Source organism: Ambystoma mexicanum, chromosome 10 (assembly GCF_040938575.1).
Source record: "Ambystoma mexicanum isolate Mex_15411 chromosome 10, UKY_AmexF1_1, whole genome shotgun sequence".
NCBI classification, from domain to species: Eukaryota; Metazoa; Chordata; class Amphibia; order Caudata; family Ambystomatidae; genus Ambystoma; species Ambystoma mexicanum.
Genome location: NC_090932.1, coordinates 314,143,850 through 314,169,795, shown reverse-complemented (window position 1 = coordinate 314,169,795; position 25,946 = coordinate 314,143,850). Strand labels below are relative to the sequence as shown.

General features: G+C 45.6%; 1 protein-coding gene across 1 annotated transcript in view; it reads right to left on the bottom strand.

The window, feature by feature from the left end:
- LOC138493167 (E3 ubiquitin-protein ligase TRIM39-like) overlaps positions 1–25,946 on the bottom strand; it is a 351,986-nt gene that overhangs the window by 215,304 nt on the left and 110,736 nt on the right. The window lies entirely within an intron of this gene.

The window sequence follows — 25,946 nt, the reverse complement described above, 5'->3', positions numbered from 1 at the left end:
ATGGCGTCCACCTTTCGCGAGTCCATTCGGACTCCTTGAGGTGTCAGGATGAATCCGAGAAACTCAACTTCTGTGGTATGAAAAACGCATTTTTCGAGCTTTGCAAATAGTCTGTGCTGGCGCAGTTTCTCAAGAACTGCCCTAACAAGTTTTCTGTGATCGGATTCTGAAGAAGAGTACACCAGGATGTCGTCAATATAAACAATGACACAGACATCGATAAGTTCCCGAAGAACATCATTCATAAAGTACTGAAAGGCGGCAGGTGCATTGCACAAACCGAAGGGCATCACCTGATATTCGAAGAGCCCAAATTTGGTGCGGAATGCAGTCTTCCATTCATCGCCTTCTTTTATACGCACCAGGTGATAAGCTCCTTGGAGATCTAACTTGGTGTACACACAAGCGTCTTTCACCTGGTCGATAAGCTCAGGGATCAGGGGCAGAGGATAACAATTCTTAATCGTTATTTGATTTAGGGCGCGATAGTCTATACATGTTCTAAGGTCGCCCTCTTTTTTTGGCACGAAGAACAGAGCTGAGGAGACAGGAGACTTGGACGGGCGAATAAAACCATTGACTAGGTACTGATCTAAATACTGACGCAAATGCAGGTTCTCAGGTTCCGTAAGAGCATAAATTCTACTACAAGGTAGTTGAGCATTGGGTACCAGATCGATTTGGCAATCATAAGACCGATGGGGAGGTAACGTGTTAGCCTGTTCCTTCTGAAAAACGCCTTGGAATTCTTGGTATTCTGACGGTAGCTGTACAGGGGTGGAAGTTGCTGAGGCTAGACCCATAACTGGATTTCTTGGATAACATGTTGGTTCACAATCAGGAAAACTTATCTTCTTTGCTCGCCAGTCGATTCTGGGATTATGTGTTTCTAACCAAGGAATTCCAAGAATTACTTGAAATTGTGGGGCCTTGATCACATCAAACACGATTGCTTCCCGATGTCCATCCTGACCCACCAGTGTCATTTCAACAGTGGAATGCGTTACAGGCCCTGAGGCTATTTCGGTTCCATCTACTGTAGTAATGACATCTTGGGTTACTTTCGGGCGGAGAGGGAGCTTAATCCTGGAAGCCAATTCACGGTCTATGTAGTTTCCAATAGCTCCACTGTCGATGTATGCTTTTACAGCATGCAACTGCTGAGGCTGTTTTGGGTCCACGAGCACCATTGGCATGACAAAATGCGAGGTCAAAGAGTTTGTTTTCAAGCTCGGCAAGCGGACCCCTAAGCTTGTCGTGCTAGGTCGTTTCCCGAATCAGGTGTCAATAAATCGTTATCAGTGGCTCCAACCACCTTCTTAGGTGGTTAACCGGACAATTTCGAAGAAAGTGACCGGAAGTCCCGCAATACAGACAAAGTTGCATTTGCCGCCTTCTCTCTCGTTCCTTCTGCGTTAATGGTCCTTTAACACCGCCGATTTGCATAGGTTCGGATACGTCAGTACTCTTGGAGTTAGCGTGGGTTTTGATCGGTACTCGGGTTTCGTACTTGAACCGATCTGCTTTTCTATTTTGAAGTCTGTGATCAAGTTGAACCACCAAGTCTATGTAGTCTGCGCACACCTGGGGTGGATCTACTATCTGAGCTAGAACATCCTTAAGCTCTCCGCGCAGTCCTCGATGAAACAATGTGATCCTTTTGTTTTCTGGCCAACCAGTTTCCACAACCAGTCTATTAAAGGTGGCAATGTAGGACAGGAGATCCTGATTACCTTGTCGTAAGGATAGCAGTTTGTTATCAAGGGCCTGTCCTTGAGAATGTCGAGCAAACAATCTTTCCATGCTGGCCTGGAAGCCCTGAAAATCCTGGAGAATGGGATCATCCTGATTTACCAATGGAATAGACCAATCGGCAGTACTGCCACTGAGGTAAGATAGTATAAAGGCTATCTTGTTCTGGTCGTTAGGGAAGGCCCTGGGTCTGCATAGAAAGTGTAAATGACATTGGTTCATAAAGACGGCATATTTCTTGGGATCCCCCGCAAAACGTTCAGGCGGGGCCAAAGGCATGTGTCCAGGTAGATTGATTTGTACCGGGTTATTCAAACCCATTGATGTGGAAGTACCTCCAGAATTAGGTAAAGGAGTGTGCCCTGCCTGGGCCTGCAATAACCTTTTGGCCAGGTCATCAGTTCTTTCCTTGGATAGGATCAGTTCTCTTTTGAGAGCGTTAGTCTCCTGGCGGGCTGAGTGCACTTCTGCCCGTAATTCCCCCAAAAGCTGGGCCAGCTGATCTGTCTCGGAAGTCTCCATAGCGCCTGGGTGGGAAATTGTGGGTAGGCTTCGCGTTCTGTCACGCTCACCTGACTCCCACGGAGGCGCAGGTCTGGCTTCGAGTGCTGATGCTTCTTCAATGGTGAAGCGCAGGACTCTGATGATGGACAGGAAGGGCCCCTCTACTCTGGCTTTTCTGGCTCTCAGGAATATTCCCCTGTGCGTGAAAAGGGAGTATTACCTACTGACGGAATAATGCTCAAGCCTCCCACTGCCTTCCAACCCTCCTCGATACCCTTCCACGATTCCCCGTGAAGTCTCACCTTAGGGTCTGGAAGGATGAGTTCTCCATCCTGCTTCTGATGCAGGGGCGCGTTGAAACCCAGTTACTTCACTGGATTGAGGTTTGATGGGAGTTCAAAATAAGCTTGACTATTCAGGTGAGGCGCTGAAAGAGTTCTGTTGCAAGTTCAAAAGTTCAAGCTTAATAATAATGTTCATTGTCTTATTGCAGCAAGCGCTAATGCTTATGTTTTTTTCCCCTTAGGGGCCGGGGTTCAGAATGCCGGAGATATGGCGCCGACCCGAAGTGTAAGTTCTGGATGAGCGTTCAGGTAATGTCTTTGCATTCGCTCATTCAATGTCTTTGTCTTTTTTCCCCATTGGGGCCGGGGTCCGGAATGCCAGGAAGCGGCAGGACCCGAAATGAAATGGGAATGACCCAACAGGTAAGTCTTAGAAGGAAACTGAGCTTTTCCTATTTCCCTTCCTTCTCTCACCTTGTTTTCTTGTCCTTTCTCTCTAGGCTCTGGGAAGTGAGTGCGGATCCGGATGATCGCTGCTGAAGATGGAGGCGCCCAGGAAAGATGAGTGAAATGCAGCGCTGCAGCGATCGAAGCGAAATGCTTTTAAAAATAATGTCTTCCCTTTCAGGATCGTCGGTGTGATGTCCCCGTGATGCAGCTTTAGCAGGTAAGGTCTTCTTTCTCTTCAATTCTCTCTTATCTCCCTTTGCAGGCGACCCAGGATGCTGACAGGCGTGGCTGAAGTCCAGATGCAGGAGCTGACACGGTGAGCGTCCAGCTGCGAGGAGCAGAACAACGCGAAACGTGAGTTGCTGATCGGGCGTGGTTTAAATAGCTTTGGAAGACGTTCCAGGCATGTATCCTTCCACCGATCAGGTATGTATCCTTCCCCGACCACACCCAGGTGGAAAGTAGTCCCACAGGTAAAGTAGTTCCATTCAGGCCTCAAGAGGGCCTGGATGTAGCAGCATGGTCTGCATCAGGTAAGTGCACATTAAAACACTTGAACACATGTCTAGCTTTATGAGCCTGGCGTCTAAGGCGCCAGGACAGGGGTCCAACATGAGCCTGGCTCCTAAGGCGCCAGGACTGTGTCCAAAGGGCCACAGCTTGGGCCGGCTGGCACTTCCCTGGGGGGGAATGATGCCTGCCTCTGGGGTTGCTGGGTCGACCTGGCTCCTTGGAGGTAGGCATCATGACAATCAGCCCCAGGAGCAGGCATCCAGACATTTACAAAAACCCCAGCAGCCCCAGCTAGGGGCTGTCTGGGTTCAGTCCTGGCGCCGTAGGCACCAGGCTCATGATAAAAATCAGTCCTGGCGCCATAGGCGCAGGGCTCATAGACATTACTTACCTCATGCAGACCATGCTGCAAATAAATCCAAGCCAACGTGAGGCCTGGATGGGACTATTTTACTACAGGGACTATTTTTTACTCGGGTGTGGTCCTGGGGAACTTCTTTCCTGGGACTACTTTGGAGGCTATTTAAACCACGCCCGAACAGCAGCACATGCTTCGTGTTATTCTGCATCCAGCAGCGTGACTCTCACCGTGCCTGCAGCCAGCATCCAGTCTTCTGCCACGCCCGCGTGCCTGCAGCCAGCATCCAGTCTTCTGCCACGCCCGCCTCGAATCCGGAGCTCCTAGAATAAAGAGGAAGAAAAGGACAAGGTTAGAAAACAAACTTATTTCAAATTCCTCACCTGATTCCGGATCCATTTCATCTCTCGACCTGGAAAGTACATCAGTCCTGCACGCGTCGCTTCGCCAGCTCCAGCACGGCGCCATACTCACCAGTTCTCACAACATCTTTCGATCCGGCACTGTCTCCATCATTTCTTCACCGTACTCCGGCACCTAGGGGCACAAGAATAACAAGGTGAGCCAAGGGAATCAACAAATACCTCTTACCACCATAGACTTACCTGATTTACCACCGGCGGTATTATTCTCCATATCTTCATATGCCCCATCTGTAAAGAGGGAGAAAAACAACACGTTAACGCATGCAATAGTTATCGGACAGCGTTGGGTAACACAGACTCTTACCTGAACGCCAGCAGCAGCTACGAGACCTTCTTCTGACGAACTCAGTTGCAACTTAAGGAAGGAAGGGGACAAGAGTGAACATCGGGCACATTGAACTCTTTGAACTTGATTCTTACCAATCCCGCCTGGGACTTCAGAGTCAAGCTTACCGGAACTCTCCCAACGCCTTCAAACCAGTGAAGTAACTGGTATCTACGCGCCCCTGCAAGACACGCAGGATGGAGAGCTCATCTTTTACAAACATAGGTGAGGTTACTGAGGGGATATCGGAGGTGATTAGTGGGGGAGAGCAAGAACAGTTGGGAGGCCATCACTAAAACCCACAAGTGGCTAATCCCTGTCTCCACTTGCAGGAAAATACTTCTTCAGGTCCAGCAGACAAGACTAGGCAGACCGGTCCAGACAGTCATCTCTGCACTACACATCACGTTGACGGAGACCGCAGCTGTCCGGGTCCGATCGAAACCCCTGTGGGGTCCAGGTGAGCGTAACTGAACACAAAGCCTTTCTAAAAATACCCACCGGGGTGTTATGGAAACCTCAGAAACCGACCAACTGGCCCAATTATTGGGGGAATTTAGGGCGGAAGTACATGCCGCTCGCCAAGAGACTAAAACCCTCAGGAGAGAACTGATTGTCTCAAAGGAGCACACTGATGATCTGGCTAGGCAACTACTGCAAAACCAAGCTGGGCAAACGCCCCTACCTGGATATGGGGGAAACCCAACCCCCGTTTCATCAAGCAATCCTGTGCAAGTGGTTTTACCAGGAAATATTCTGTTAGCTCCACCCGAACGCTTTGCTGGGGACCCCAAAATGTTCGCCGTGTTTATGAACCAATGCCGTTTGCACTTTTTATGCAGACCGGGAGCCTTTCCAAATGACCAAGCCAAAGTAGCCTTTGTATTGTCATATCTTAGTGGCAGCGCAGCGGATTGGTCCATTCCGTTAGTCAACCAGGATGATCCTCTTCTCCGGGATTTTAAGGGTTTTCAAAGGAGCATGGAAAAACTATTCGCCAGACACTCACAGGGTCAAGCCCTGGACAACGAACTTTTATCCTTACGACAGGGTAACCAGGATCTGCTAACCTATATTGCAACCTTCAATAGGTTGGTGGTGGAAACCGGGTGGCCAGAGGAAAAACGAATTACATTGTTTCATCGTGGACTTCGGGAGAACTCAAAGACGTCTTGGCTCAAGTTGTGAACCCACCTCAGGATTGCACAGAATTTATAGACTTAGTGGTCCAGCTAGACCACCGACTTCAGAACCGAAAGACTGATCGAGCTAAGTTCGAGAATCGGGTATTGGTTAAACCCAACGTTGCCCCCAAAGGAACAGATGTATCTGAACCCATGCAGATCGGGGGGGGGGTTAAAGGACTCTTAACTCAAAAGGAAAAAGAAAGAAGACGACAGATGCAGTTGTGTCTGTACTGTGGAACCTCAGGTCATTTTCTACGGGATTGCCCTACAAAACCACCCAAGAAGGTGGTAGGAGTTGCTTATAAAAGCCACATAGAGCCTGATTCGGGAAACGACCACGCCCGACAAGCGTAGAAGTCCGCTTGCCGAGCTTAAAGAAGGACACTCAGACCTCGCATCTGATCATCCCAATGGTCCTACTTGATCCCAGGCAGCCATCACTTATGCACGCAGTAAGGGCATACATAGATAGCGGGGCCGTAGGAAACTATATGGACCACGAATTGGTGTCAAGGATGAATCTACCTCTTTGCAAAAAGACCACTTCGGATGTCATACAGACACTAGAAGATATTCATTCAAAAATCCAACAACTCTTCGATCCAGCAACCCTGCAGGACTGGGTAAAGAAAGGCCCGGACTATTCAGTCGTCAATGACCTACCTTACTATCAAGGACGACTATTTCTACCACACAAGGAAATACAAGAACTAGTCATCTCCAATTACCATGACACCCTGATGGAAGGGCACCCCGGTATCGCAAAAACTGAAGCGAAAATTAAGAGACAGTTCTGGTGGCCCACTTGGCGAAAAGACGTAAAGTCATTTGTGATGTCTTGTGGCATTTGCGCCCAAAACAAAACCCAGAAGAAAAAAACCGGCTGGCCTTTTACAACCTTTGGATATTCCACCTACACCATGGCACACCTTGTCTTTAGACTTTATTACAGATCTACCTCCATGTAATGGATTTAACACCATCCTAGTTATTGTGGATCTTTTTTACAAGATGGCCCACTTTATTTGTTTGAAAGGATTACCTTCCGATTCAATTTTGGCCAAGGAGTTCCTCGAAAACATTGTTCGAATACACGGATTTCCTTCCGTATTGGTCTCTGACCGAGGCAGTCAATTCATTTCACAATTTTGTAAGAAATGTTGTCAATTGGTGCAAATCGACGTGAGGTTATCAACCAGTCACCATCCCCAGACCGATGGTCAGATGGAGAGGACCAACCAGACCCTTGAACAGTACCTACGTTGCATGCTGCACCAGACCGAAAGCAATTGGAAGGATATTTTATGGATTTCCGAATATGCATACAATAACTCAGTTAATTCTGGAACCGGACAAAGCCACTTCTATACCATATACGGACATCACCCTTGAACCTCAGAACTCGATTCGCCTCAGCACTTAGAAATGCCTGCAGTTAGTCATTTACACTCTACTGTTACACAAGCCTTTAAGGAGGCAACAGAACATTTGAAACAAGCGAAAGAGAAATATAAGAAAAATGCTGATCAACATAGAAGCAATGCTCCACGATATCAGATTGGGGATCAAGTTTGGCTGGCTACAAAACACATACCTCTAAAAGGAACTCGGACTTTTAATCCTAGGTATTTGGGACCTTACACTATTAAGGCCATTATCAACCCGGTGGCCGTCAAGTTGGAATTACCCTCTAATATGCGGATCCATCCTGTCTTTCATGTTTCACTTCTGAAACCAGTTCAACCCAGGACAAGACTTTCCAAACCACCAGACCCCATCGTAATAGATGGAGAACCTGAATTCGAGGTAAAGAATATCCTGGACTCTAAGTTGGTTAAATCAAGACTTTTTTATTTAATCGACTGGAAAGGTTACGGACCACAGGAAAGGTCATGGGAGCCTAGTGACCACGTTCATGCACCTCGGTTGGTGAAGAAATTCCATCGGAACTTCCCAGACAACCCAGGGCCAAGGGGAAGAACAACTTTAGGAGGGGCCTTGGAGGGGGAGTGCTGTCATGATGCCTACCCCCGGGCATCCGGATCAAGCCCATCAGCCCCGGGAGCAGGCATCCAGACATTAACAAAAACCCCAGCAGCCCCAGCTAGGAGCTGTCTGGGTTCAGTCCTGGCGCCGTAGGCACCAGGCTCATAATAAAAATCAGTCCTGGCGCCATAGGCGCAGGGCTCATAGACATTACTTACCTCATGCAGACCATGCTGCAAATAAATCCAAGCCAACGTGAGCCCTGGATGGGACTATTTTACTACAGGGACTATTTTTTACTCGGGTGTGGTCCTGGGGAACTTCTTTCCTGGGACTACTTTGGAGGCTATTTAAACCACGCCCGAACAGCAGCACATGCTTCGTGTTATTCTGCATCCAGCAGCGTGACTCTCACCGTGCCTGCAGCCAGCATCCAGTCTTCTGCCACGCCTGCGTGTCTGCAGCCAGCATCCAGTCTTCTGCCACGCCCGCCTCGAATCAGGAGCTCCTAGAATAAAGAGGAAGAAAAGGACAAGGTTAGAAAACAAACTTATTTCAAATTCCTCACCTGATTCCGGATCCATTTCATCTCCCGACCTGGAAAGTACATCAGTCCTGCACGCGTCGCTTCGCCAGCTCCAGCACGGCGCCAAACTCACCAGTTCTCACAACATCTTTCGATCCGGCACTGACGCCATCATTTCTTCACCGTACTCCGGCACCTAGGGGCACAAGAATAACAAGGTGAGCCAAGGGAATCAACAAATACCTCTTACCACCATAGACTTACCTGATTTACCACCGGCGGTATTATTCTCCATATCTTCATATGCCGCATCTGTAAAGAGGGAGAAAAACAACACGTTAACGCATGCAATAGTTACCGGACAGCGTTGGGTAACACAGACTCTTACCTGAACGCCAGCAGCAGCTACGAGACCTTCTTCTCACTAACTCAGTTGCAATTTAAGGAAGGAAGGGGACAAGAGTGAACATCGGGCACATTGAACTCTTTGAACTTGATACTTACCAATCCCGCCTGGGACTTCAGAGTCAAGCTTACCCGAACTCTGCCAACGCCTTCAAACCAGTGAAGTAACTGGTATCTACACGCCCCTGCAAGACACGCAGGATGGAGAGCTCATCTTTTACAAACATAAGGTGAGGTTACTAAGGGGATATCGAAGGTGATTAGTGGGGGAGAGCGAGAACAGTTGGGAGGCCATCACTAAAACCCACAGGTGGCTAATCCCTGTCTCCACTTGCAGGAAAATACTTCTTCGGGTCCAGCAGACAAGACTAGGCGGACCAGTCCAGACAGTCATCTCTGCACTACGCATCACGTTGACGGAGACCGCAGCTGTCCGGGTCCGATCGACACCCCGGTGGGTTCCAGGTGAGCGTAACAGAACACAAAGCCTTTCTAAAAATACCCACCCGGGTGTTATGGAAACCTCGGAAACCGACCAACTGGCCCAATTATTGGGGGAATTTAGGGCGGAAGTACATGCCGCTCGCCAAGAGACTAATGCCCTCAGGAGAGAACTGATTGTCTCAAAGGAGCACACTGATGATCTGGCTAGGCAACTACTGCAAAACCAAGCTGGGCAAACGCCCCTACCTGGATATGGGGGAAACCCAACCCCCGTTTCATCAAGCAATCCTGTGCAAGTGGTTTTACCAGGAAATATTCCGTTAGCTCCACCCGAACGCTTTGCTGGGGACCCCAAAAGGTTCGCCGTGTTTATGAACCAATGCCGTTTGCACTTTTTATGCAGACCGGGAGCCTTTCCAAATGACCAAGCCAAAGTAGCCTTTGTATTGTCATATCTTAGTGGCAGCGCAGCGGATTGGTCCATTCCGTTAGTCAACCAGGATGATCCTCTTCTCCGGGATTTTCAGGGTTTCCAAAGGAGCATGGAAAAACTATTCGCCAGACACTCACAGGGTCAAGCCCTGGACATTGAACTTTTATCCTTACGACAGGGTAACCAGGATCTGCTAACCTATATTGCAACCTTCAATAGGTTGGTGGTGGAAACCGGGTGGCCGGAGGAAAAACGAATTGCATTGTTTCATCGTGGACTTCGGGAGAACTCAAAGACGTCTTGGCTCAAGTTGTGAACCCACCTCAGGATTGCACAGAGTTTATAGACTTAGTGGTCCAGCTAGACCACCGACTTCAGAACCGAAAGACTGATCGAGCTAAGTTCGAGAATCGGATATTGGTTAAACCCAACGTTGCCCCCAAAGGAACAGATGCATCTGAACCCATGCAGATCGGGCGGGGTTAAAGGACCCTTAACTCAAAAGGAAAGAGAAAGAAGACGACAGATGCAGTTGTGTCTGTACTGTGGAACCTCAGGACATTTTCTACGGGATTGCCCTACAAAACCACCCAAGAAGGTGGTAGGAGTTGCTTATAAAAGCCACATAGAGCCTGATTCGGGAAACGACCACGCCCGACAAGCGTAGAGGTCTGGTTGCCGAGCTTAAAGAAGGACACTCAGACCTCGCATCTGATCATCCCAATGGTCCTACTTGATCCCAGGCAGCCATCACGTATGCACGCAGTAAGGGCATATATAGATAGCGGGGCCGTAGGAAACTATATGGACCACGAATTGGTGTCAAGGATGAATCTACCTCTTTGCAAAAAGACCACTTCGGATGTCATCACCACAGTTGATGGAATTGAGATTGCCTCGGGGCCTGTAACTCATTCCACTACAGAGATGACACTGTTGAGTCAAGATGGGCATCGAGAGACTATTGTGTTTGATCGAATCAAAACCCCACAGTTCCAGATAATACTGGGGATGCTATGGTTGGAAACACATAATCCTTGTATAGAATGGCGAGAGAAGAGAATAACCTTCCCGGATTGTGCACACACCTGTTACCCGGAGAAAACTTTGAACAAAGGCCTGACTACAGTCGTTAACCCAATCGTGCAGTTACCTCAGGTATACCAAGAATTTCAGGATGTTTTTCAAAAAGAACAGGCCAATACATTACCGCCTCACAGATCATACGATTGTCAAATCAACCTCCTACCCGGTGCACAACCCCCATGCAGTAGAATCTACGCCCTCCGGAACCTGAAAATCTTCACCTACGGCAATACTTGGACCAATAACTTGCTAATGGCTTTATTCGTCCTTCCAAGTCTCCTGCATCCTCAGCTTTATTCTTCGTGCCAAAAAAGGAAGGTGACCTTAGAACGTGCATATATTACCGCGCATTAAATCAGATTACGGTAAAAAACCGATACCCATTGCCTCTGATCCTCGAATTACTAGACCAAGTAAAGGATGCTTGTATCTACACTAAGTTAGATCTCCGAGGGGCATATCATCTGGTACGTGTCAAGAAAGGCGACGAATGGAAGACTGCCTTTTGCACCAAGTACGGATTATTCGAATATCAGGTGATGCCCTTCGGGTTGTGCAATGCACCAGCAGCCTTCCAGTATTTTATGAACGATGTCCTTCGTGAACTCATTGACGTCTGTGTCGTCGTATACATAGATGATATTCTAGTGTACTCCTCCTCAGAATCAGACCATGTTAAGCATGTGCGTGCAGTCCTTGAGAAGCTACGCCAGCACAAGTTATATGCAAAATTGGAAAAATGTGTTTTTCATGCTACGGAAGTTGAATTTCTTGGATTTATCCTGACTCCAAAGGGAGTCCGAATGGACTCTCGAAAGGTGGACGCAATTCTCAAGTGGCCATCACCCAGTTCAGTCAAAGGGGTACAAAGCATGCTCGGATTTGCTAATTTCTACCGCAGATTCATTCTGGACTTCTCCCATGTTGTACACCCCATCACAGCACTTTTGCGAAAAAACAAATGCTTCTTGTGGACCGAAGAGGCTGAAAAGGCCTTCCAAGAGCTGAAAGCGAAATTCACATCAGCACCTGTCTTAAAGCATCCACGCCCTGAGCTGCCATACATAGAAACTGATGCATCCAGTTTAGCCATGGGAGCTGTCCTGTCCCAGAAGGATCCTGAAACCGGTCAACTTCACCCAGTAGCGTTTTGGTCCAGAAAGTTCTCAGCACCTGAGTTAAACTATGCAATTACCGATAAAGAGCTATTAGCTATCAAATCCGCCTTTAAGGCTTGGTGGCACTAACTTCTTGGTGCCAGGCATACCATTACCGTAATCACTGATCACCGGAACCTGCAGTATTTAAAAACAGCCAAAGCCCAATCATCGCGACAACTTCGATGGGCATTGTTCTTTGCCGAATTCGATTTCGTGATCACTTATCGACCAGGCCGCAAAAATGGCAAAGCAGATGCCTTATCCCGAATAGGGATGGGAGAAGCATATGCAAACCCGGAACCGGTGCCAATAATTCCCGAGCAAAGAATCCTAGGTATAACTACTCTACAGACACTAGAAGATATTCATTCAAAAATCCAACAACTCTTCGATCCAGCAACCCTGCAGGACTGGGTAAAGAAAGGCCCGGACTACTCAGTCGTCAATGACCTACCTTACTATCAAGGACGACTATTTCTACCACACAAGGAAATACAAGAACTAGTCATCTCCAATTACCATGACACCCTGATGGAAGGGCACCCATGTATCGCAAAAACTGAAGCGAAAATTAAGAGACAGTTCTGGTGGCCCACTTGGCGAAAAGACGTAAAGTCATTTGTGATGTCTTGTGGCATTTGCGCCCAAAACAAAAGCCAGAAGAAAAAACCGGCTGGCCTTTTACAACCTTTGGATATTCCACCTACACCATTGCACACCTTGTCTTTAGACTTTATTACAGATCTACCTCCATGTAATGGATTTAACACCATCCTAGTTATTGTGGATCTTTTTTCCAAGATGGCCCACTTTATTCGTTTGAAAGGATTACCTTCCGCTTCAATTTTGGCCAAGGAGTTCCTCAAAAACATTGTTCGAATACACGGATTTCCTTCCGTATTGGTCTCTGACCGAGGCAGTCAATTCATTTCACAATTTTGGAAGAAATGTTGGCAATTGGCGCAAATCGACGTGAGGTTATCAACCAGTCACCATCCCCAGGCCAATGGTCAGATGGAGAGGACCAACCAGACACTTGAACAGTACCTACGTTGCATGCTGCACCAGACCGAAAGCAATTGGAAGGATATTTTATGGATTTCCAAATATGCATACAATAACTCAGTGCATTCTGGAAACGGACAAAGACCCTTCTATACCATATACGGACATCACCCTCGAACCTCAGAACTTGATTCGCCTCAGCACTTAGAAATGTCTGCAGTTAGTCATTTACACTCTACTATTACACAAGCCTTTAAGGAGGCAACAGAACATTTGAAACAAGCGAAAGAGAAATATAAGAAAAATGCTGATCAACATAGAAGCGATGCTCCACGATATCAGATTGGGGATCAAGTTTGGCTGGCTACAAAACACATACCTCTAAAAGGAACTCAGACTTTTAATCCTAGGTATTTGGGACCTTACACTATTAAGGCCATTATCAACCCGGTGGCCGTCAAGTTGGAATTACCCTCTAATATGCGGATCCATCCTGTCTTTCATGTTTCACTTCTGAAACCAGTTCAACCCGGGACAAGACTTGCCAAACCACCTGACCCCATCCTAATAGATGGAGAACCTGAATTCGAGGTAAAGAATATCCTGGACTCTAAGTTGGTTAAATCAAGACTTTTTAATTTAATCGACTGGTAAGGTTACGGACCACAGGAAAGGTCATGGGAGCCTAGTGACCACGTTCATGCACCTCGGTTGGTGAAGAAATTCCATCGGAACTTCCCAGACAAACCAGGGCCAAGGGGAAGAACAGCTTTAGGAGGGGCCTTGGGGGGGAGTGCTGTCATGATGCCTACCCCCGGCCATCCGGATCAAGCCCATCAGCCCCGGGAGCAGGCATCCAGACATTTACAAAAACCCCAGCAGCCCCAGCTAGGGGCTGTCTGGGTTCAGTCCTGGCGCCGTAGGCACCAGGCTCATAATAAAAATCAGTCCTGGCGCTATAGGCGCAGTGCTCATAGACATTACTTACCTCATGCAGTCCATGCTGCAAATAAATCCAAGCCAACGTGAGGCCTGGATGGGACTATTTTACTACAGGGACTATTTTTTACTTGGGTGTGGTCCTGGGGAACTTCTTTCCTGGAACTACTTTGGAGGCTATTTAAACCACGCCCGAACAGCAGCACATACTTCGTGTTATTCGGCATCCAGCAGCATGACTCTCACCGTGCCTGCAGCCAGCATCCAGTCTTCTGCCACGCTCGCATGCCTGCAGCCAGCATCCAGTCTTCTGCCACGCCCGCCTCGAATCCGGAGCTCCTAGAATAAAGAGGAAGAAAAGGACAAGGTTAGAAAACAAACTTATTTCAAATTCCTCACCTGATTCCGGATCCATTTCATCTCCCGACCTGGAAAGTACATCAGTCCTGCAAGTGTCGCTTCGCCAGCTCCAGCACGGCGCCATACTCACCAGTTCTCACAGCATCTTTCGATCCGGCACTGTCTCCATCCTTTCTTCGCCGTACTCCGGCACCTAGGGGCACAAGAATAACAAGGTGAGCCAAGGGAATCAACAAATACCTCTTACCACCATAGACTTACCTGATTTACCACCGGCGGTATTATTCTCCATATCTTCATATGCCGCATTTGTAAAGAGGGAGAAAAACAACACGTTAACGCATGCAATAGTTACCGGACAGCGTTGGGTAACACAGACTCTTACCTGAACACCAGCAGCAGCTACGAGACCTTCTTCTCACGAACTCAGTTGCAACTTAAGGAAGGAAGGGGACAAGAGTGAACATCGGGCACATTAAACTCTTTGAACTTGATACTTACCAATCCCGCCTGGGACTTCAGAGTCAAGCTTACCGGAACTCTCCCAACGCCTTCAAACCAGTGAAGTAACTGGTATCTACGCGCCCCTGCAAGACACGCAGGATGGAGAGCTCATCTTTTACAAACATAAGGTGAGGTTACTCAGGGGATATCGGAGGTGATTAGTGGGGGAGAGCGAGAACAGTTGGGAGGCCATCACTAAAACCCACAGGTGGCTAATCTCTGTCTCCACTTGCAGGAAAATACTTCTTTGGGTCCAGCAGACAAGACTAGGCGGGCCAGTCCAGACAGTCATCTCTGAACTACGCATCACGTTGACGGAGACCGCAGCTGTCCGGGTCCGATAGACACCCCTGTGGGGTCCAAGTGAGCGTAACACCTGCTGGCGTATAGTGTCGAGTCCGGCTCATGGTTTTTATTTGGACACAGCCCGGAGATAGAAGTGTAACCGTACCACTAGTTCTTTTTCTTTTTACCTTTAGTTCAAAGGCTCAAGAAAAGCGTCCTTTCTCCCGAGGCAAATATAGACTCAGCTCAGCATGGACATTCAAGCACTGCCAATTTCCCAAGTCAAGGCCAGAGATAGGGCTTCATTACGGGCTTGCTGGTAACCCACCTGTATCACCAGTGGGTTATCAGCAAACCCACCTTATCGTTACCGGCGCCTGATATCCCGGTGTTACAGGGATATTACAGGTGCCACCAACGGTGGTAAGTCCCCATTCAGACTCCATGGAATGGGTTTGCAACAATTGCTGGCACCGGTACTACCGGTGCCGTGAATGAGGCAATTCTTTGCGGGTAGGTGCCTGAACTCCTGACAGTTCAGGCCTGCCAGTAGTTGACTGTCCCTATTGGCAAACTCAGAGTGTGCAGGTCCGGTAAAAATGCTGGAGCGGGTATTACTGGCATTTTTACCAGACCGGGACACTCATAATGAACCCCATAGACAACCATAGATAGACATACACACACACACTCACACACACCCCTTTCCGTCCAAGCCTTTTATATGCATGATGGAACATTTCCAGCTGAAAGGCCTTGCAAAGCACCAGCTAACTTGCCCATCTATGATAGTTAAAGTGAGCAACACAAAGGAGGACCCTTTAAAGATATGTTCATATCCATGATGTCTGCTAGCTTGACGTGCAGAAAAGTAAAGTTGGTTTATGTCACTAATCAGATGTTCTTAACATCATGAATAACAACGAGATGAAGGTTTGTAACTAAGAATCTCCACACCTTATTGAGTTTATTACATCATTTCTTGCATTGCGTGCCTTACATCACTGAAAGTACAGAGGGGTTAACTAGATGTTTCAGGTTTGCATTATCTTGCATTCTGGGACCTATAGTTTACCTATCAGGATGTTAAAATGTTGACTACCATGTTGCTATATGGATTTCCATGTTGTCATGTGGCTTTACTATGCAATTTGTTTATTTTGTAAGCAAACTCTATGAGACAGTGTTGTGGTAGGCCTTGAAATACAGAACTTAAATATTTGTACTAAGTAAAGCTTGGAAGATATGTGATCAGATTTGCACAGTGGGTTAAAATCCCTGCTTCACGTTTTAGCTAAAGTGTGTGATCCTGGTCAATTATTTAATCACACTCAGACTTAACTACAAACATTGGAGTCCTTATTTCAAATAATGTGACTGCAATCACACTTGAACAAATGACACCCTTGCAATAGGATAGATTTAATGAGTAGTAAGAAGATATTGTACACTTGTGCTTTTCTGTTGGCGGACACCAACGCCGTCACCCAGAATGTCACTATTGGTGCACTGTCCTTCCCTCATTCCTATAGCACTTGGTTTTGACAGGCAATATATATATAATATATATATATATATACATATATATATATATATATATATATATATATATATATATATATATATATATATATATATATATATGTATATATATATATATAGTATTAGTGGCAGGTCAGTGGTACACTAACTGTAGCAGAGCCAACATCATTTTTCTTCCCTGTTGCTGCCACTCACAGAATTTGGTTGGGCCATGCAGAGTACTGCCCCACAGAAGAATGAGTGAAATGATTTGCTATGTCTTGTTCTGCTATTTTATTGCATCTTTTATAGAACAACTACTGCTGTTTTCTCACTTTCTAGGAGCTTCAGGATCTGCAAGCAGTGGGGATGGAGACTGATGCAGTAGGGCAGGATCAGGGCAAGATTGCTTTCTTAGAATGTTGATGTGCTCAGATAATGTATTTTCCATTTTGTACGTTGTTTTTTTTGGAGCACAGGTTTGTACTGCAATGTATTTTCATTAGGTTGGAAGGTAGAGCGATTTTGAAGCGGCTATTCTTACCATATCTTTCTCAATACAATGACAACATTGATTGCATTAACACACCATGCAAGAGTGGACATTCGAGGCTTTCAAAGTGCATTTCAAACAGAAACAGCACACAGAAAATGAAAGTCTCTTTCTTCAGTTTGTTTTTGACAGCCTCACCAGGGAGTCAAGAGCCAGGCAAGAGGTGGACCAGAGTAGCAGCTCCCAAGGGAGCCAAGAACCAGAGGAGAGTGATTCACCAGCACAGCCAAGGAACAGAGGGGCGGCGACCAGCGGGATGCCTAACCACTGAGCTTTGCATGTACCGTAGTTTTACTTCAGTCCATTTTTAGCTTTGGCTATTTGAGTGGTGCATATATCGCAAACGTATTGCATTTCAGTAAAGCTGGAAAGGTGAGGACGTGTGAGGAGGGGAAACAGAATTGGAGGGTGTGGTTTAGTTATTTACAACCTAGTCGCTCCCCAAAGCCATTTTGGTCCCCATGACCATTCTCACTCACAACCAGCTCCTCCCTCCCCACCCAAAACACATCTTCCTGTGATGCCTTTGATCTAGCTCTATCAAGCAGTAACATCCCACGTTGGCCTGTCAGTGTTATTTCTAAGTAGTCTACTGAGGGATAACAGATTGTATTGAGGAACTCTGTTTGGTTTTATTCGATTTTATTATGCTATTTGCGAACCTATTTTTAGTGCTTTGGAAATAGCTTTTATCTGTACCTCCTCTTGCCCCTTACAGACTTCTAGTGCTTTGCTATTTGTTAGGTGCTATTCAGATCTGTTCTACAAGTGCGGCTTTAATCAGAGGAATGTCTGCTCTCTGCACGCACTCTGCACTGGCACTGGCTCCCGAGACTGCAATCCGATTGGTAGTCCGGAAGCGTTTATTTTTAGAAACTCGGCGCAAACGCGCCGGCGCGAACGGGCTTGCCAGTCTGTGTCAGTCCGTGTCGGACACAGGACCAGGCTACAGCCTTGCTGCAGGACGCGAATTGCATACTGTATATCTCAGTCAGATGACCACCATGGGCATCATAGAAGTCCTGGCGGGGATTGAATTGGAAAGAAATAAGTTGTTTACACGTGAGGGAGTTGCGGACAAACGAGTACCGATGATTCACGGTAATTGTTCCCCCTAGTGCGGATTCTTTTTCTCCCCTTCCGGTTATTCCTCATAGTTGCGTCACAAGTGCTTGCTCAGATATGATACCCCCACTAACCTTGGACAAATTTATGAAGACAATATGTCCTTGTCCACCAACCTTCTCCCCATACGGCACTCCCAATTCCATCATCCGCCCCTGGCTGCCCCAGGGTAACAGGCTCACTTATGGATACCAAGAGGGCTGACACACCCCACCCAAAAAACTCGCATCTATACACAAGCTGTCATGCTTGTTGCTGAACACACGCTCCATGATTAAACACTCTGCCGAGATAGCAGCTTATATCGAGGATTCTGACACAGATATTTGTGCCTTTACAGAAACATGGGCACATAGTGCCGCAGGCCCCTCCTTCAATTTGCCCACTCCAGCAGGCTATTCTATGCTCAGAGCAGATAGGCCTAAAGGCCGAGGGGGTGGGGTAGCGCTGATCTTTAAATCCCAGTTTACCATCTGGGGCACCCCAGCCAATATCTCGGAAGGCATTGAATCAATCCAGGTGAAGATAGGCTTCAATTCTGAGGCCTCTGTGAACCTCCTACTCATCTCTCATACTGATTATGTCATCACTGCACTGTCTAATCACCTGGTTGCCTGCCTTAAACCTCGCACCAGTTTTATCCTATTAGGGGACTTTAACCACTGGCTAGGGCATCAGGACGACAATGGAGGGGCAGATCTGGAATCTGCTCTGTCAGCCCTGGGCTTCACCCACATCAACCGCCTTCCCACTATCAACTAGGTCACACCCTAGATTGGGTGGCTGTGACTAACGTCACCATTACAGACCTGTCGGTGAATCCATGCCCATGGTCGAATCACTATTTTGTCAACTGCGTCATCAAATCAGCCTTTACAGTGAAAATAAGAAATAAAACACTGCCAGCCACAAAGGGCATAAACCCTAAGGCACTCTAGAAACAATAAATCCTCTAGTTACTCACCTTCTGAATGACCTGCCCACGGACTCCACCCAGAGTTTGTCCACAGCCCTCACAGACACCTTTCCTGATATTACCAACCAGCTGCTCCCGAGAAACTCAGGAAACCCAAAGCTGCTTATACTAACAAATCATGGTTCACTCCTGCCTTACACAAGCAAAAAACCTGTATGCTTAAACAATACTTTAAATGGAAAAGGAATCCATATCCTAACTTGCATAAGGACTATCAACAATTGGCCAGAATATACAAAATTGCTTTACTGTAAGCCAAAAAGAATTCATTTAATGATAGGATCGTCTCGGCCAAATCTGAGACCATGGAACTCTTTAAAATTCTCAAAGAGCAAGAGTCCATTGTGGCCCATGAGGTGGGTGGTGTGTCCAAAGACAGTGCCTGGTGTCGGCTAATACAGGACGCCATGGGTGCAAAACTTCAGGGCATAGAGTAAAATATCATCACTAAAAAAGCTATGGCCCCTAATGACGGCTCCTCGTTAACTTGTGACGATTACCTGCGACACTCGTCCATCCCACAATTTTCATTCACTGCTATCACACTAGCTGAGTTGACAGAGGTTGTCAATCATCTCAAGACAACCAGCTGCAAAGGTGACCACTTTTCTGCCATTATCATAAAGACATGCCCCCCTATTCTTTTAGAAGCTATCCTTCAATTTGTCAATGCGTCTTTCAGGGAGAGCACCGTGCCTGACAATCTCAAACGGTCATGGGTGACTCCTCTGCTAAAAAAAGTAGGTCTTTCCAAAGAGGACCCCTTGAATTACAGGCCTATTACTAACTCGGCTTTTCTGATGAAGATACTCGACAGAGTTGCTTATAAACAGATAGCCAATCACCTGGAAAGCTTTCCTATTCTTAATTGGCGACAATCAGGCTTTAGAGCCGGGCACAGTACAGAAACTGCCCTTCTTGAACTTAAATCAAGACATTGGACTACCATGGATAGAGGAGAAACCTCCGTACTTATGCTATTGGATCTTTCCGCCGCTTTCGACCTAGTTGATCACCAGTTGTTGGTCACCAGGATCGAAAAAGTGGCTGCATTTTCCCCAGAGGCCTCTCTCTGGGTAGCTTCCTTTCTTCAGAACAGGGTCAGCTTTGTATGTTCAGAAACAGCGGAAGCAACCATGGTAGCTATCAAATACGGGATACCGAAAGGAGCAAGCCTGTCTCTGTGTTTTAATAACATTTTCACAGTGCCCTTCTTCACCATGCTCGAACAAGAAGGCATCTGGTTCACGAACTTTGCGGATGATAGCCAGTGTATCATCCCCCTGACTGGCAACCATACACAGGACGAAGCAAGGTTAAACAAAGCATACACTTGTATAGAAAAGTGGATAATCATGAACGTGCTGGCCCTGAATAAATCCAAGACCAAACTGATGATTGTGGGGTCACACATCACACTCTCGAAAATGGACTCCTTGTACAAAAGCTTCTACCTTGGTGATGTCAATATTAATACCCTCAAGAAAGTCAAGTCTTTGGGGGTTATATTAGACCAGCACCTCTCCATGAAGGCCCATGTGGGGAGCGTAGTCTCAGGAGCAGCATACTATCTTAGACTTTTTGCGCATCTGCATCCCCTGATTTCTAGGAACAATGCAGAAACATTGGCACAGGCCATCGTGGGAGCAAAAATGGACTATTGTTGTAGCCTCCTGACTGGCATTAGCAAAACAGAAATCAATCGTCTACACGTGATTCAAAATGGGGCAGTAAGGGTAGTTTGGGGCTTGGCTAGACGCGATCACGTAACGCCAGCCTGAAGAACTCTGCACTGGCTCCACGTGGAGGCTAGAATTCGCTACCGCCTTTTGCTGATCACCTTCAAAAGTCTGCTGGGCTCAATGCCCGTCTACTTGAATGATCTCATTATGATCAAGACCGCATCTAGATCACTGAGATCTAATCAAACCAGAACGCTGGTGATTCCCAGAAGTAAATCTAAAAGGGTATCAAAAGCTTCCTTTGCAATAGCAGCACCGGCAGCCTGGAATAGCCTGCCGTTGAACCTGAGGCTGGAACCTAATATGAAATCCTTTAAGAAAAAGCTAAAAACCTGGCTGTTCGACTAAACGAGTCTTATTCATCTTCCTCCATCGGACTGTCTCTCTGGTGACCTTTTTGTTGCATTTGTCTTATGTGTTGTCCACGTCATCATGCCTCCGGGTCCATTGTTATGCATTATAAATCAAATAAAGTAAAGTAAAGATAATGGCTAAACTGCAGCTACAGGATTAATTAAAAAAAAATTAAACAAGTGTGCCTTCAACTACTTGATTTATCTATGTTCCTTCCACTGAGGTTCTGTCGCAACAAACATTGGTAAAGCCAACAGTTTTGGCTTGTGTATAGGAATAAGATAGGCATATGCTAGACACTTGTATGCCTAATCACACCATGTTCCAGCAGTTGCATCTTATGGTCAGGTAGTGCCATTATGACGGCGCCTGGCAAATGCCTATCCCACGCGATACAGTCTTTAAAAATTAACATTAAACTGCCATCTGTCACAGATGGATTCACTTCCTGTACTATTCATGTATGAACATTACAATTTTACATACTAACAATGTATATAGAGCCCTATACATTTTACATTTTGCTGACAGTCAAAATATGTTTAAAGTATATTTGAAATTGTGTGTCTGTGTAAATGATGATTCACAGATAACAATAAACATTTTCGGAAAAGATGTATGACAAATAGTATCCTGTTTAATTTGCATGCATCAAAGATTTCTGTTAATATGTTGCTTTTTATATTTCTGTGAGGGACGAATATAGTGCCATTAGTTTATTATTGCAGCCAATGTGCAGTCTGGCAACAATGGAAACAGATACATTGAAAATTGCAAACCCAAGGTCCAATCCTGCCCTATCCTGTCCCTCTGCCAGTCAGCCTCCTCGCCACACCCGTGCCCATCTGCCTCACCATCCCACTCCCTCCTTTTTGGATGCAGCCAGACTACCACTCATTCCTATTTCCACTTGTACCACTGACACAGCCAGCGTGAAACTGTGTTCCAAAATGCTCCTGGGCGCAGTTTGAGAGCTGGCATTTATTGGAATTTTTCATGTGTCCCTCTTTAAAATCCATTGTATATTGTATGGATTTTTTCACCCAGTTTTTCGAAAATTTGGACCGTAAAATGCACAATTTCAATCGATTATTTATGAAAAATACCCGAGCCTTTTGAAAATCCTGTAAAATGGTTGTGGCTTGCACTCCTTCACGCCAATTTGGCAAAGGTGTTCCGCCTTTCAACTTTAAAAACGTATCTGCCAATGTCCTTTATGAAATGTTCTGTGCAGACATTAGGACTGCCGAAGATTGAGCCACTAAATTCTAAATAAAATGAATAAGCAGCTAAATTAAATGAAGCCACTAGCACCGCTTCATGATCTCTGTGTAGTGTTTGTTGTATCATTAATTTAATGCAAGCATTACACAGAATTACGTTTTTAAATTTATTTTTTAGTTTGTAGCTGGTTTATTACAAAACTTATACAACTCAAACTACATAGACAAAACACAATCGAGTTCATTCTCAACAATACACTTGTACAAAAAACATAAACAATTCATAGTTACAATATCCAATACAATAGAAAACTAATAAGAATAAGAAGTAAAATGATGCTTAACATCCCCAAATAGTTTCATTTACACTCTACCAACTCACCTGCCCTGCGGTTTTATTTTATACGATCATATAATATTTGTGATCTTCAGAAAATTAACTACACTAATCAGGAGTGTTGATAGCGACCCTTGCAGAATATATCTCCAGAGTTTTTCGGAATTCAGATAATTTGTTTCGTGCACAAATCTGCCAAAAAGATTTTCCCTAACTTCCTGCACGGCTGATCGTTAGATGTTTTAAGGCCTGGACACCCACCAAAGCGACAGAATGCCAATTCCATAAGACCTCATACTAATAACACCCCCCTCGTCAACAGGAGATTAAAACTAAACCTTATAAAGGTGTCTTTACAATGATGGCTGGGCACCGTGTTAGGTACTTCTGGAGAACTCCTCTCTCTTTACAGTCCATACTTATTTCCCTATATAGGCTATAATTAGCCCTTCGTTCGTTCACAGATATCCAATCTTTGTCCATAATATTCTGTTTTACCTGACCAGGATTATTCAACAATAGATCCAGGGGCAGCTCATAATAATCCATGATCAGCTTGCAAGTCCCTTTAAAGTCAGAAAGCACATCCCCCACCCCGCTCTTTAACATTAGGCTTCCTGTTAGGGCATATATGGAATTTATAACACCTACCAGTAATTTCCGATATAAGAGAATGGTCCTTAAATGGACTCTTGCTGACAGGGAATTCAACCCCAAACCCAAATCGGATCATCGTCAAGGAGACACACTTAGCTAGCCTTAAAGCCTTTCTCAAAATAAAACCTTTGCGTTTCTCTAACTCTAATTTGTCCCACCCAGAAATTATATCCAACCCATAAGATAACACTGGGATCACCTTGGATCTATAAAACTGAACAAGTGGTATCAGAGTAAAGCAGCAATATTTCCTTACGATAAACAACATTTGAGCAGCAAGTTGACGGCCTTTAACCCACAGAATTTTTTTATAGTTGTTAATTTCCTTTGGTCTCATCAAACCAAACGCCAGATATTTCATAGATAAACAACAGGTACACATAGCTCACCCATTAACCACTTGAATTTGGTCATTTAATTTTTGCTTCCTTTGAAGCACATAATATTAGATTTTTTGGGGTTAACCGTCAGACCATTTACTGTTGTATATTCCTCAAAACGTAAAAGCAACCTCTGAGGTCCTACCTGTGTTCTGTCTAACAACAGAATATAATTCGCGTAGGTCACGCAAAAACATCTTTCGTCATTAAGCTTAGGTGCAATAAAGGATGCCTCCTTCAAGAAAGTCCACACATCCGCCAGATGTAAATTAAAGAGGCAGGGGGCAAATACGCACCCCTGCCTCAATCCCTGATATGTATTTTTAGGTTTAGAAATGTCACCCCTCGAATTCAGCCTTAACTTTACCACCATGCCCCAATGCAGTTGAATAAGGATATCCAAGAAGTATGCCGGTATACCCCAATTCAACAGTTTAGACCAGAGCCTTGCTCTGTCCACATTATCGAACGCAATGCTCAGATCTATACCAGCAGCATGCAAAGGGTCCTTGTCCGTCATGCATGCCTGGTCAATTAGTGATTGAATAAGGAGGCCACTGGTGTCCGTACCAGTTCCACGCCTAAAGCCAGTTTGGAAACTAGAAAGTATCTCGGGTTGTCTCTGTACCAAGCTTCAATTTCCTTTAATATGCATCTGGCAATAATCTTGCTTTCAATATCTATCAGGGCTATGGATCTGTAACTGGCCGGTTAAATACAGTTTCCCTTTTTTTACATTGGGACAATTATTGACAATGCACATGAGGGTAGGATAGTTTAAGTAATAAGAACATTTCGGAAGAGAATTTTGAGCACCTTAGCCCAAGTTACTGGATCCTGTTTCAACATCACATTGCACAGGCCATTAGGGCCTGATGCTCTATAATTTGATAAAGCTTTTATAATTGCTTCCACATTTTCCACTGAAATGTCCAAGTTCCAAACCCTACTTGATCCCAGACTAGACTAGTCTGTCCCTCTATATAACTTGGCAAAGTGACCCACCAAATCCTCTTATGAAATTGGATTGGACCGGGCTTGATCAAGCGTCCCCTTCCTATGGTTTATTAAGGTCCAAACATTTTTACTATTTTTATGCAAAACTGTCTCTAGCATTGCCTCACCATCCCTTTGAAGTTGGAGACACCTATGACATTTGAGCCAATTTTTGTAAACTTGTTTTTTCGTTTCTTATTAAAGAGGACTTAACAGATTCTTTTATCTTACTGGCTTTTACCTTCCCAATCCTAAAACGCATCTCCCTTTTCCTAACTTGTATCTCTTCCACGTGTATGTGAGGGTGTTTTGAGCACTGACCACTCCCTATACTCTGAGCACAAAGATCCATGTTTTTTGTAATAAATATGGGAACGCTCTCAAATCCCAGTTCTTCAGTTTTGTCTCAAATGTATTTGTCCCCCAAAAATCCCTAATAAGCCAATTCATGTGTCCCAGGAACTTCTGGCTCCACCTAAGCCTATTTTCTTGGGTGGTAGGAGCTTTTGAGGCCACAACTGAGTCCAGCCACGATCTAGACTCATGTCTATGCCATGTGGGCTTTGTGGAATATCTCCACACATTAGATCATTTAATATTGACAGGCCCCAACCTTCCTAGAATTTCCTCCAATAGGTACCTGTGCCAACTGTAAACATGCATGGGGGATGCAAAATTCTGCTCTTCCCCCAACTCCAATGTGGACAGCAACGGTGCAAATTAAAGTCCCCCACCATTAGTACCTCAGACCCAATATGTCTCATTTTAAAGGTTTCTATTAGTTCATCCAGTATTGTCAATGTATCCATGATGTTACTATGGGTAGAGAGCCACTATACATTGATCACAAGAATGGAGTTACACACTGGGTTCTGATCCAACTCCAGTAACACCCCCAAAATACCTCTCTGCTCATTAGAAATCAGGGTACCTTAGATGCCCACTCCCTGCTTAATACAAATACATAACCCCTCCCCCTGATGGTCTCAAAATGTTAGGTCGAATAGCCGTTTGTTGATGGACATCCCACACCGACCTATCCATGGCACAGGTTTCCTGAAGGCATATTATTGTATATTTATTTAGGAGTTCCGTCAAATTCATGTCATTCAATAATTTACCACAGCCCCTAATGTTCCATGTTACCAATG